Here is a 13,308-nt window from a genome sequence, read left to right as displayed (position 1 = left end):
ACCTGAATGTGTAGTTCACTACTGGTTAATCATGTGTCGTTGAGAAAGCAACAAACTGCTCTGATCCAGATTTGTTTTAAAACTACAAGAGCAAATCAGTTTTGCCTTGTGGAGGGAGATTAAGATGGAAAACGGCACAACATTTTTGTTTCCTCCTATGGCAACATCTTTGGTGGAAGAAAATACCTTGTGTGTGTTCTGTAGGCACTGCATACCTTTGTAACACTATGTTATAATCCTTCTATCATAATAAAGTTGTTAACAAGCAAAATAACTATGTGCTGAAAAAGTTAAGCAAGTTCTTCCTGCAAATGTGTGTATAAATGAAAAGCATTTTGTATCTGAATTTGTCAAAACTTTCAAAAAATAAAACATATGTATACAAACAGTATCTCCTGGCCATACAGCTTAACCAGTCTTGTTCATATATGTGTTAAAATCACAAGTTGTTTAAATCTTGTAAAAATGTACACATTTGTGATACCCTGTACTATAGCATCACAAAAAAATGCTAGATAGTGGGGTTTTTTTCCAAATAAAAATCGATGATAATGATGTTAATGCTAACTCAGAATGATAACGAAGAGAATTAGGGGTTTGCAATTCTATGCTTTAAGTTGGTGATACTATTCAGCACCAAGTCATGCTTTTTATGGGACTGTCTACGCCAACTTTACATCTGCCACTCGTCTTGCTTTGTGAAAGTTACTGCCTGGCAGAGAAAGTCTGCCACTGCCCTGAGAGAATGAAATCTCGGTTAACACCATCAGGAATTGCCCTGCCAGGTGGTGGCAGAGGTGATGCTTCCAGCAAGGGTGCCGACAGGGCTTGCGGGGAGGAACGGTTGCGGTCCCTCCAGCCTCCCCTTGCTTTACCCCTCATCAGCTTCTTGCTCTGTCCCACCCCCCTGGGCACCTTCCCTGTTCGCTTCTCCCAGGAGGGATGAGGAGGGGTGCAGGTGCTGCCAGGCAATGCCACAGAAGGAGAAGAGTCTGAATAACTCCTGAAGACAAAAGTGTAGACCAGGCCAGAGCAGCATCTGAAATGTAGGCAAGTGGCTCCTGGGACTAGGGATGGCAGAGGCAGTGATGGGGAGCTGCTGACATGCAGGAGATGATCTATAAAGGAAGGGGGAATTTCCAGTTACCGTCATCTGCATGGTTAGAGGCAGAGATTAGATATTTTGCATAATACCTGCCTACTCTTTTCTGTCATTTTGCAAAGTAACTGGAAGTCATTTTGAGAAATGGCTGCAAGATTTTAGTCATTTTACAAAATGACTGGTTTCACAATATGACTATAGCATATGTCAGAAATTGGTGCAAGAGCAGTTGTACATTAGAGGGAGCTGAATTAGATTTCTCTGCTTGCTAAGTAATCATTCCTGAAGATGCCTCAGGACTTTGAAGTTAAATTTAGAGAAGAACTATACAAAAAATGTAAGAAATGCTCCAAGTACACGATCCCAAAGACAGACCATTGTGCAACTATTGCTGAAATAAAGAAGACAAAACAGAATCCCAGGTCAAAATTGAGACATGAATACTATTTGCTTACAAAGTATGGAGAACCTACTCTTTCTGTTTTTTTTTTAACTCAAAGTGTATACATTGCTGCTTTCCTGATTTAGATACACAGCATTATTGCTAATAAACTGCTTGTTATTTCCCTCATTTCAGATATGAAATTTTATTATGTGGAGACACTGAGAATCTGATTAAGAGGAGGCAGATGAAAGAGGAATCTCACACATATTATGTGAGCATGAGGATATGTATGATATCATCAAAAAAGCACATACGGTTTCTGGCCATGGTGGCTGTGACTGTATCATGAAACACGTGTTGTCTAAGTGCACAAACATCACCAGAGATGCTGTTGAGCACTTCAAATCCTTCTGTGTAGTGTGCCAAGGAAAAAGAAGGCACCACTTGGAACCATTTGCTCCCTGGTCTGTTCTGAACAAGGAGCACTTAGCACGGGGACTATTCAATAAATGTATCAATGTATTGATTTTATCAACATGCAGTCCATGTGTCTAGGCATCTTGAAGTGGATAATGGTGTAGCAGGACTGCATCACCAAATTTTGTGTTCTCCATCCACTTAGGTAAAAAAAAGCATCTGAGGTGGCTCTACAGCTTCTTGACGCCTTTCTCACTTCTGGAGCCCCTGATGTATTGCAGGGTCATGATGGAACAGAATTCACTACTCACGTCACGCAAGAACTAAAGTATTTGTGGCCTCAGCGCAGCTTGGTGCATGGAAAACCAGCACACTCTCAAAGCTAAGAACTAGCAGAGCATCCAAACAGCAATGTTACGGAGATGCTCATGGAATGGATGGTAGACAATAATTAGTGGGACTGCTGTATGGGAATATACTTTTTGCAGTACAGTAAGAATTCAGCTCACCACTCAGGAGTAAACTGTGCACCGTACGCAGCTCTGTTTGGAACAGATCCCAGGTATAGGCTCACCTCAGCCTCTCTACTATTGGTTATCACCAACTGCCTAATGACTGAGGAGGACCTGGTCTCTGTGCTGACCGCCCCTGCAGCATTTCCTGTCCCCACAGCCCACACAGCACCAGAGGACCCCACTGGTGGTGCTGCTAGAGCTGAGGCTGCAACAAGACTGCACCTGGATCTCCACCAGATGAAATTCACCCACAACCTCAGAAGCCTTCACCAACACAGACCATACAGACACAGCTTTTTGCCACCAGAGTCCATGGCCAGCATACAACCACTAGTTACCCCAAACTCCAAAACTGACCTCTGTTTTCACCAGCAGGCTGATGAAACGTGAACAGACCAGGCTAACCAGGTAGAACAACATGGGTTGACATCTGAGACAAGAAGGCACGGCCACATCAACATCCAGCTGGCAACAAGGGAGATGATGTGACTGTCCCCAGGATGGACCAGCAAGAAAGTGGACTGAAATGTTACAGGGCAAAATGTGTCAATAGCCTTTGTCAGCATTGTCTCAATCATGAAAATAATTGTGAGCTTAGTGGGAAAAAATTCTACTTTATGTGTTTTACTCAACCTTACATTTTGATCTTATATCGTTTTTAAGGAATTTACATGTGCAAATTAATGTAACAAGTTATTTTTTCCAAAAATTAACTTTAAAAGTGAGAAATAATAGTTCGCTAATTTACCGGTTTGTATGTCTGGAGGAGAGGAAGGGGTGAGGGAAGGAGGCTATCGTTTTCTTTGGCGGAAACTGGAACAACCTCAGCCTACAAACACTAAATCCCCCATCCTCCCGGTCAATGATTACTCTTCCATGATAATACATAATCATGGTATTGTTTATGTCACCCTGCCACGGTGAAGGAATTAGAAACTGATATACTTTGGTTTTGTATTGACTTTATTACAAATGTCTTTTACTGCATGAATTAATTTCATTAGGGAGCAGAGTTAATTGGCGTAGCTGTTTCTCATTACTAATGTAACCCATATATATGCACAGTCTCATTAGCCCTGCTGTTATCTCCTCCATATGCAATCTTGTAATGAAGAGGCAATTTACTGTATCACCGCTCTGGTATTCAAGAATATGGTCCTTTCAGGGCTGCTGAGTGGATGTTGCACACTTTCATGCATTTGTCTCAACAATAATCGACCTGGAAACTCAGTCACAAATAAAATAATGAAAAATAATCACAGGTGGAGTTCTCATTGTGCCCACCACTAACAGCAGACTGCAAACCCAAGCTGATGCCTCTTTCACAGAACAGTATTAATGTTCAGTGGATTCAGCAGTTTAAAAGGCTGAGCCTTCTCAGGTGCTTCAGGAGGGCAGCAGTGCGGTGTGCAGAATAAACAAAGTTGGCAAACACCACCAGCAAACCTTTCACCCCAATGCATGTGAAGTACAGGAAGCAGCAAAATTACAAGAACCGATGAAAAATATGACGAGTGAAATTGGACGGTAAGCAGTTAGTTCACAGACAAATAAGTAACGCCAAGCTGTGAGACAAAAATGAATCTGCAAGAAAAATCTCAGCTGTTCTGTGATTAAATATCCCAAACTGGTCACTCGTGGGCATATTTAACTATACAAGGGACACACACAAAAGTGGTAACAGAGGCATATGGAAAAATACAGCATGAAATATATCACCATAACAACACCTTTTACAAAAGTGTGTAGGAGTGTGAAACCACTGCAGTTACTGGTGAAGTGAAAATGAGAAAAAAAATAATAATTATGTTGGACCAAAGTGGTTTCATGTATTTTAATGTCAAGGAGTATTTTTGCTATAACAGAAAACCCCTGAGCTGTTAAAATACTAGCAAGGACAAAATCTTATTCTGGAGGTCAGAAGGTGTGAAAGCGCAAATGGTAATTTAGATTTGTCTTACTAAATGTTCCATATTAATAATTGCTGCAAGTTAGTTACTATTTTTAGTAACCAGATTTAGTAACTTGAACTTTCGAGCTGTGAACACAAAGTAAAGATCTGGAAGGGAGGTTCACCTCTGCAGTATTAAGACGAGTTAAAATCACAGAATCACAGGAAAAAATAGATTGTAAGAGATGTCTCGAGGTCATCTAGTCCTATCCCCTGCTCAAAGCATGGCTAAACTCAAAGTTGGATGAGGTTGCCCGTGACAGCATCTAGTTGTGTTTTGAAAATCTTTAAGGGTGGAGACTCCAAACACCTTCTATGTGCTCCTGGAGTAATCTATATGCCAGAAAAGCATTCTGAACATATTTCTTTTTTTTTTTTAATTTTTCCAAACAAAAGTTCTCAGTTTGAAAAGATTCCTATTTTATTACATTTTCAGAGCATTTCAACTGTTTCCTTCAAAACTGCATTTTTCTTCTCTCTATTGGGTCCGGCTGGGATGGAGTTAATTTTCTTCATAGCAGCCTGTATGGTGCTGTGTTTTAGATTAGTGACCGAAACAGCGTTGATTGATAGCACACCGGTGTTTTAGCTCTTGCTGAGCCATGCTTGCGTAATGCCAAGGCCGCCTCTGTTTTTCACTCTGCCCCTCTTGCCAGTGGGCTGGGGGTGGGCAAGAGGCGGTGAGGGGGTGCAGCTGGGACAGCTGACCTGTACCAACAGAAAGGATGTCCCATACCGTATAATATCATGCGCAGCAATAATACTGGCGAGGGGGGGAAGACATGGACTTTTTCCAAATTATCCATTGCTTGGAGACTGATTGAGCATCAGCCTGCTGGTGGTGAGTGATGATTGCTTTTCCATCACTTAATTATTCCCCCCCCCAGCCTTCACTTACTGAATTCTCTTCATCTTGAGCCACAAGTTCTCTTCTCTCTTGTGCCCTTCCAGTTCTCTCCTCCATCCATCTGGGGGAATTGAGTGAGCAATTGGGTGGGAGCTTAGCTGCCAGTCAGGGTCAACCCACCACACTTTAAGATGCATTTTTAAAGAAGAAGTTAAAAGACTGTAAAAAAAATTTTAAATTGCTGGTTTGGATTACACCGAGGAGATTTAGTTTAGAAAATAAAATTGGATTTTGATACAACCTTATTTTTATTCAAATTGTTAAATTTTGAACATGCAAAGCAAAAAATCCCCAAGGCTCAAACAGGAAAAATCTATGTTATTTATTCATTTTAAAATCATGAGGATTTTCAAGAATCAGGAGGATCTAACAAGCGACTTTTAAATCAATTCATTTTTAGCTTCTCAAAGATAACAGCTGACTGATATTGGCTAACAATGGTTTGAAAGTCATGTCTAAAACCATGCTTAGTGAAAAAGAAAAAGAAACAAGACAATTAATTGCCTCTTTCACTGTCCTCCTTTGAACTGAGGACATAATCACCGCATTTATTTTTGAGAGTTTACATCTTCTGATGCAAAGGAACTTAACTTCAAATTTCTAGATGAATTGGGCCTTCAGCTTTACAGCTAAATAGAATGGTTTTAAAGGTGCTTATTTCTATTAAACCTATTTCCACTATTTTTTACATCGAAAATGTACAATTGAAACACATAAATCTATGTACCTTTGAAACATGTAAGTAAACTCCTTCCCTGATTTTCATTGGCACTTTGGATCAAATTATTAATCGTGTTTAAGGCAGCTTCTTCTCTCTCAGATTTAAACAAAATATATCTTCAAAGAGGTCAGGATTTGCTTCGAGGAAAAGTATGTCCTCTTGAAAAGAAAATCTTCCCCCGAGCTTATTTCTCATAGTGAGTAAGTAGCTGCTGAAGGGATGTTAGATGTGGTTGGAGTAGGTAAAGGAGTGTCGTACTTGGACCATGGAAAATCTTCTCATGCAAGTGCATGCAGCTGCAGTTATCCTGCAAGGAAAACACTTTGGGAATCAGCTGTAGGATGCTCAGGCCAGTACCACCCAGAAGGCTTTTATACGAACCTCCAAGTGAGAAATAGTAGTGATATGGCAGTGAAACGTCTGTGCTGGTTTTTTGGCTTCTATTTATCTCGAAGGTATACAGGAAACATACCAAAAAGCATTGTGATTTATAAAACTTGAGTTGGCTTTAGCCAGTCCTATCATCCTCTGTGAAGTGCTATCGCCTTTTTTTCTCACAGGTATTTAAAATGGGAGTTGAGCAAGGACTTCAGGCCCTTTTAATTATTTCACGGTCCAGATAACTGCTTTTCCCTACCCTCTCAGGTCCCGGAGGGTACCTGTCTGACAACACTGTCACTGAGCAATAGGAGATTAGTTAGGCAGGTTTGCAAGGATGCTAGTAGCCCATCAGCTAGGATTAAAGAAACATCAGCTCCTCCTTTTAATTCTTGCCAGAATGTATATCTACCCCGTGGATTAACCTCCACATGAGTACTGCCACAGAAGCCTTTTCAGACTTGCAGCAGTCCAACGTGGGCACCGTCAAATTCTGCCTCGTGCTGTACGAGGGTATGACAGAGGCAAAGTTCTCCTTTCTTTCACTTGCTTCACTGGGCAACAGCAACCTCCCTTTTCCTAGCTATGCTATTAAACTTTATTTTAATTTTCCTTCTCCTTTTTTAAATTGGCGAGAGTTCCTCAGCGGTCTTACCTAATGATAAGAACCTTTCTACCCCCTATTTCTAGGCCTTATCCCTGGGGCTGAGCTTTCCCCTCTGTCTCTAAGTATCTGAAGGGGTAGATTCCTCCTGTTGGGGTCAAGAGCTACGGTTCTTCTGGAAGTCTGTCCTCTCCATCCACAGTCTTTCCCTCTGCTCTTTGGGAAAGGAATGCATCACTAGCAGTTGTTATATTTGTCCTGGATTGCATGGATTTAAGACTCTTCTTGGATCTGGGGGTGCTCCCCTACCGAATTTTTGGATGAAGAGCAGTAGGTTCATAAAATCTTCTACACCATATTTGCTCGGAGACTTTCAATCCAGAAGCAGAGACAGGAGGGGCTTCTTGGAGTTCAGGAACACTGACCACCCAGTAACCCCTGCACGCTCCCATGGAAAATGGAGAAAAAGCACCAGAAGCAGAGCTGCCTCCACCCCCAAAGGGAGGTAACTGCTGAATCCTGAAGATCCCCTTCTGCTTTTAGAGGTAACCCTCTCTTGTCTCTCTGGAGGCAAGACTAATTACCTACAGTGGGACAATATTTGGAATGGAGGGATTTGGTCACTGATCTTGACTCCCTCTCTCCATGCCTCTCTTCAGTTGGCAATTGATTCCTTAAAATATTCAAGCTTCAAGCTTGTGACATGTTGTACTTATTTGAGTTTCAGTCATTCAAAAATGATTGGTCGTTGAGTACAAGATTTTATAAAGTAACCTCGTGTTGCATGTACAGAAATAATTTCCTCCCTGTGCCTTCTGCATTAACAAAGGCTTCTCCCATCTTTCAGTTCTAAGAACTGCTGGTCGTTGAAAGAAAAGCAATTAAGTTAATCACTTCATTTTAAATGTTCCCCTCCATCCCATTCTCTTGTTCTATAATCTATTTTTGTTACAACGGAAAGATAAGTCCAACAGGACTCTGCTAAATGGTTAATTTGGAACCTATCACATATTTCATTTTCATAGAGTTAGCTTAAAGTATGTTAATTAGCTGTGTGGCCCATCTCTGCTTTAGGGTAGAAATGTTCTTACAATTGCAGTAATTGCTCAAATCCTTGAACTGAGAAAACAAAGAAACAGTAAAAGCTATTGAATGAATTGATGTAGACAGTTTGATGATACTCAGGATCATGATCATTTTAGTAGGAGAGCATTTTGATTGGTTGTACATATTCTCTTTGCCATGTGTTAAGAGTACAGGGTATAATCAGACATATGGCATGGCATTCATTTTATTTCATTCCTGCAAACAGCATGTATAATGGAAGCACAGCAATTTCCCAATTAGCAAAAAGGAAACAGAAATTACATTGTTATTTCATCTTCCAAATGCTGAATGTGGCTGAATTATTTAGTAATATGTACAATATATATAATTTTAAAGATATTATCTGATATAGTGAGCAAAAAGCCTTTCTGAGTTGCTTTGGGACATGCTGTCAAGTAGTGGTTCCTCACATTTCAGCAAATAGCAAACCTGGATAAGATCTAAATACGCATAGAGTCTGCTTTATTGATTTAGATGTCTTTCTTCTTAAAGGCCATTTTTTATTTCCTGTAAAGAAATACGCTTCCTGTAAGGAAGCTGTGGTCACTACTTATCATTATCATAGAACTCGAAGGAGCAGAAGTGCTGGCCTCAGTGCAAGCCGGAGCAGCTGGGGTAATCACTGTTGTCATTTAAGAGCTCTGCAACCTCCTCCTGAAATGAGGAAGAACTGGACCCAAAAGAAACCTGAGGCCTAGAGAGAGAGTAATCACAGAGACCACAGTAGAGGTGCTTTTTATTTTTGTGCTAAATTTGGCAGTCTTTTGTTAAACCATTGAGTTTCCAGATCTGATGATACCAGTGATATTTGTGATTAGAATATAAAATGACAGCTCTGCCTTGAGAAATGTATGGGTCTGCTGGAACTGCTGGTCTTACCATGAGTGATGGACTGGCCAGCGCATAGTTTCATTCCTGGATGGTACTGGCATCTCTGAAGAAGTCAACAGAACCTTTTCCAAGGCTCTCCAAGGTAGAGAGAAAGTATACTTTAAATACATGATGAGCATCTCTTTTTAGATCCCTTCAGATCCCTTCTTCTCTGCACAACACTGCTTCCTAAACCAACCCTATCATTGAGCGTTGCAGAACTGCTTTTTTCTCTGTTGTATTTTCTTCTGCAAATAGCTGACACGCTATGGACAACACACTTTGAGGAGGAGAGAGTCAGTTTTTGTAAATACAGGATTTAGTCCGCTGCACAAATGGTCTCAGCTTTGGAGTTTTCTCTGCTTGTGGATTTACCCACTGCAGGTTTTCCAAACCTTGGCTCTGTCTTTTCTTACAGGGACTTGAAGGAAGCAGCTTCTGTGGTGGAATCCACTGTCTGAAATATTCAAATTTCCAACTCACTCTTGCTTCTCTAGGCATCCTTGAAAATCCCACAGGAAATTAAATCGGAAAAGGCTGGTAGCCCGTAGCATAGATTTTGTATTCAAATCTCTATTTAGTGATAGGAACTGAAAAATCTTGTAGTTTCGCAACCAATCCTGTTCCCACCAGTGAGAACAGCATGAAATATTACCACTATCTATTGGAGATGCTCTAGGTCTTTTGTTTCATACTGATATTTAATTTCTTTTATATCTCAAAATTCTCACTATTAATATTGATTCCCTCCCCCCGGTAAGGATAAATGCTAACCCATTTTTTCTGATTGGCTCATGGATTTGGGTTCTAGAGAGCTGATACGTGCTACTTTGAGTTCTCAATAGTTCAAAATCCGCTTGTCATTGTTTTTCTAGTAGATGTGCTTTTTGGGATGCGCGTTTTGACAAAACTGGGTGACAGGCCACTAGACACCACAATCATCAAATTATAAATTTATTTCCTAACAAATGCAAGCATTTTTTATTTTCAGAGTCCTAGTCCCTGTCTTCTAGTGATTGTTCTGCAACTCCATTCAGAACACGATCACTCACCTTTCTTCCAGAAAAATGGTAAACTTTCCTCAATAAAGGTAAGACAATTTTTGTGGAACATGGTCACAAGCACACAGTTGCACGATCTCTGGGAGTTTAAGATCAATGGGAATTTGGAAAAACAACTTAAAACCCAAAAAAACCCTCCAAAAACAACCTTCCCACCCCACATTGAAAGCACCGCCTCCATATTTTGGGCATCTGCTATGCTTCTTGTAACTCATTGAAAACTGCTATCAGTGCAATGAGGATCTCTGCTTTCCTGCGTAAGTGAATTGGTTTACGTGTTTTCTTGCCAATTTCTTTTTACTTTAATAAACATTAAGCCCTGCCTAACTCTGTGTCAAGCATACGTTTGCTGCAGGGATCTAATTCCTGCAGCAGTTTGTTGATTCTGCGTATTAGTATCAGCAAAGAAGAATTTGGGCTCTGTGGCTGTGACTATTTATCAAGCAGAATAACAAGAGAAATGGGGTAAAGTGGCATTGTGTGGGACTATGCCTAGACAAGCAGACTTTTGAGAAAGGCTGTGGGACTGAAAACAAAGGGAATTAAATTTGACAAGGAGGATGGGCGGCAGCATGTTCAAGGAGAAAGGAAAGCATTTGGGACCAGTAAAAGGTTATGCTCTCAGTGCCAGATCCTTGTCTCATGTGTGGTTCTCTGCAGCTGTCCCCGAGTACAACGGTGCTTTAAAGATAGCATTATCAATTTTCTGGAATAACCTGAAGCAGCAACAACTTTAATTGCCTCTACGGGTGTTGGAGTGCGACTAGACCAAATAGTAGGCCATAACTGTTTTCATAAATCTTCTAACTTACTACTAAATTGGTATGTACCAGCGTAGGAGAATAATGACAAGTTCCTGAACTTGTAATAATAAATCTCATCTCCTTGTACCAAACCCAAGAAATAACAATCTTATTTCAAAAGGCAAGTCTTAGCCTGCCTGTGATATACTCTGCCAAATGCCTCCAAGAAATCCATGATATATTACTTCCACTTATAAAGTTCCTCTTCTTTTCCTCTGTTCTGTTCCTCCACCTTTTGTTCCTCTAAGAAGGTGACACGGCTGACAGCCCAGCTGAATAATAAGAAAGGAAGGTCAAAGAAAGCATGCTTCCCTTGATGAGCAAGACTGGCAAACTGGTAACAATGAACAAGGGGAAGGCTGAGGTACTCAACAACTTTTTTGCCTCAGTATTCACTGGCAACCTCTCTTCCCACACCTCTCGAGTGAATGGACAGGTTTGTGACCACCTGAAGAACCTGAACATACAGAGATATATGGGACCTGATGAGATGCATCCCAGAGTCCTGAGGGAAATGGTTGATGCAGTTGCCAAGACACTCTCTGTGATATTTGAAAAATGGTAGTTAGGTGAAGTTACAGTGACTGGAAAAAGGGAAACATTGCACCCATTTTTAAAAAGGGTAGAAAGGATGACCCTGGGAACTACTGACCTGTCAACCTCACCTCTTTGCCTGGGAAGATCATGGAACAGATCCTCCTAGAAGCTATGCTAAGCCACATGGAGAACAGGGAAGTGATTCAAGACAACCAGCATAGCTTCACCAAGGGCAAGTCCTGCTTGACCAACCTAGTGGCCTTCTGTGATGGAGTGACTTCATCAGAGGACAAAGGAAGAGCTACAATGTCGTCTATCTGGACTTCTGTAACGCCTTTGACACAGTCCCCCACAACACTCTTCTCTCTAAACTGGAGAGGTATGGATTTGATGGGTGGGCTGTTCGGTGGTTGAAGAATTGATCGGATGGTCACATTTAGAGGGCAGGGGTCAATAGCTCAATGTCCGGATGGAGATCAGTGACAAGTGGTGTCCCTCAAGGGTCCGTATTGGGACCAGTACTGTTCAATATCTTCATCAGTGACATAGACAGGGGGATTCAGTGCACCCTCAGCAAGTTCACAGATGACAGCAAGCCGAGTGGTGCAGTTGACACACCTGAGGGAAGGGATGTCATCCAGAGGGACCTGGACAGACTCAAGAAGTGGGCCAGTGTGAACCTCATGAAGTTCAACAAGAAGTGCAGGGTCCTGCACCTGGGTCGGGGCAACACCCAGTATCAATACAGCCTGGGGGATGAAGGGATGGAGAGCAGCTCTGCAGAGAAGGACTTGAGGGTACTGGTGGATGAAAAGCTGGACATGAGGCAACAATGTGTGCTTGCAGCCCATATGGCCAACTATATCCTGGGCTGCATCAAAAGAAGTGTGGCCAGCAGGTTGAGGGAGGTGATTCTGCCCCTTGACTCCGCTCTCATGAGACCCCACCTGAAGTACTGCATTGAGGTCTGGAGCCTGCAGCACAGGAAAGACATGGACCTGTTGGAGCAGATCCAGCGGAGGGGGCCATGAAGACGGTCAGGGGGCTGGAACAACTCTCCTATGAGGACAGGCTGAGAGAGCTGGGGTCGTTCAGCATGGAGAAGAGAGGCTCCGGGGACAACTTATAGTGGTATTTCAGCACTTAAAGGATGCCTACAGGAAAGATGGGGACAAACTTCTTAGCAAGGCTTGTTGTGATTGGACAAGGGGTAATGGTTTTAAACTAAAAGAGGCAAGATTTAGACTAGATACAAGGAAGAAATTTTTTACAATGGGGGTGGTGAAACACTGGCACAGGTTGCCCAGAGAAGTAGTAAATGCCCCATCCCTGGAAACATTCAAGGCCAGGTTGGATGGGGCTCTGAGCAACCTGATCTAGTTGAAGATGTCCCTGCTCATTGCAGGGGAGGTTGGACTAGATGACCTTTAAAGGTCCTTTCCAACCCAAAATATTCTATGATTCTATGGTTCTAAAGCATAATGTCTACTTTTGACACATATTACCTAGGTATGACTGAGGCAACTATATATCAATATTTCTAATAAACAGAGAAGCCAGAGCCTCTTCCACTCAAAAAACAAAGCCTGAGAAACCCCAGCAAATCTGCAACCAAATAAGTAGGAGATTAGTCCAAGAATCTGAAATCTCCTGCTAACCTTGTTGACCATTTACTGCCTGAAGTTATTAAATTCTTCATGCTGCGTGGGTGGATGGGATTGGGAAGTCAAAGGGATTATCCTGCAAGTTTACTAACTATGGAATATTATTTGCTCACTTTCTAGTAGCAGTGACTCAAATCTAACAGACTGGGTGTGAGACAGCAAGAACTGTAATTGCATATGCAATCACAGAAAAAGCAGTATTTTAAAACTTAATACAGATATTCCCTATTTTACTGTTTTTTACAACTCTGGCCTATATGTAGCTCACTTCTATCAATAGTAACTA

Source organism: Larus michahellis, chromosome 2 (assembly GCF_964199755.1).
Source record: "Larus michahellis chromosome 2, bLarMic1.1, whole genome shotgun sequence".
In the NCBI taxonomy this organism is placed as follows: domain Eukaryota; kingdom Metazoa; phylum Chordata; class Aves; order Charadriiformes; family Laridae; genus Larus; species Larus michahellis.
The sequence above is the reverse complement of the archived record's forward strand: the minus strand, read 5'-3'. Positions refer to the sequence as shown.